Here is a 1,416-nt window from a genome sequence, read left to right as displayed (position 1 = left end):
AAGTCTCTGCTCACAAGGCCGGGTCGACCAGCGGGCTGAGCGGGCGCGCGTGCGGCGCGACGCATGTGCTGTGAGTGGGACGGACGTGAGTCGCTCCGCGATGACGTCATGGGCAGGGACGACGCTGCGAACCTCAGGACCGTTTCGGCTGTGGACGGGAATCAAACCTCCCCGGAGTGAACACCCTCCCTCCTGTTCGCTGCTCTACATGTCACCGCCCACGCCAGCTACGGCGACCGAGACCGAGTGACAGGTAGGTCCTTTTTTTTTTTTTTTTTTTCTTTCAGGTCAGTCAGTCACTCAGTTTCAGGCAGTTTGTCCCTCGAGTCGGTCTCACTCACCACTCCGTCAGTCAGTCTGCCTGTCACTCTCAGTCACCAGTGAGACTCAGTCACTCTCAGTCGGTCACTCAGTCACTCTCAGTTAGTCTGTCTCCCCAAGTCACTGCCTCTCTCTCTCTCTCTCTCTCTCTCTCTCTCTTCACCTGCCCTTCCAAAGTCCAGCTCCAGTGGGGGTGGGTGGGGTGGGGTGGGCGGGGGTTGTGAAGCCCAAAAGGATGAGACGGAGTCGGTGCACAGAGAGACAGGACACAGAGTCAGATGGAGGTGATCTCCCGACAAAGTGCCGATGACAGCTTTATTTATACCATTTTGCACAAGGATATGAATATTTTTTTTTCTGTGGATTAATTGGTATAGACAATTGATTGATAGGTATGAGCAAGTTTTTCTTCTTCTTCTTCTTCTTCTTTCTGATCTAGTCATGGTTGGTCAAGTGTTAGACAGGTGATCATTTTTCTGTTCCTTGACAGAAACTTTTCCTAGCAACGTGGACTCTGTTGTGTTTTACGTTTCTATGCGACGCGGTTTCTAAGTGCATGGGACCACCGTAGGAGCTTGCAGTATGTAGCAGCGACTACGGAGTCTATCAGCTTAGGGTGAAATTCAGGTCACCTACTGCCACAGTGAGCTAGGATTCTTTCTTTCCCACAAAAATATTCTTACAAGTTTTAATAAATTTATAATCAATCTAAAATCATAAACTCATATCTTCATTATACACCCCTCTGCAGGGCACAGTAAGCAGCAAACTACATTTCCCCTTCCTCTGTGTGGATACCGACATCTCCCTGACATAAGACACAGGTCGCCATGACTCCACTACCGAAGGGACTAAACAAGTTCTTACATGGTGAACGATGCAAGGGCATTCATATCATAGAAACTATTTCTGTGTGTTAACTATAAACAATCAAGTCAAGTATGATGTACGATTATTCTTTTTTTTTTTTATACTTGATATGTAATTCTAATAAAATATTGACGTAGTAGGTAAATGCAAGAGATAGATAGAAGGAAGGCATGATTGAGTGCGGTAAGAGAGCAAGTGTCGATGATCAGGTTTGTGCCTATAGAC

At 47.0% G+C, this 1,416-nt stretch overlaps 1 long non-coding RNA gene across 1 annotated transcript in view; it reads left to right on the top strand.

Annotated features, from left to right (window-relative positions):
- LOC130682384 (uncharacterized) overlaps positions 1-1,202 on the top strand; it is a 1,836-nt gene extending 634 nt beyond the window's left edge. Inside the window, exons 2-3 of the long non-coding RNA XR_008995598.1 lie at positions 1-253; positions 1,073-1,202. The exon at positions 1-253 is cut by the window's left edge and continues 11 nt beyond it. This is a non-coding gene — a long non-coding RNA (uncharacterized LOC130682384). The remainder of the gene's footprint in view (positions 254-1,072) is intronic.
- The last annotated feature ends 214 nt before the right edge of the window (positions 1,203-1,416 follow it).

The sequence above is a fragment of the Manis pentadactyla genome, unplaced genomic scaffold (genome assembly GCF_030020395.1).
Source record: "Manis pentadactyla isolate mManPen7 unplaced genomic scaffold, mManPen7.hap1 scaffold_415, whole genome shotgun sequence".
In the NCBI taxonomy this organism is placed as follows: Eukaryota; Metazoa; Chordata; class Mammalia; order Pholidota; family Manidae; genus Manis; species Manis pentadactyla.
This window is presented reverse-complemented; position numbering and strand designations above follow the sequence as displayed.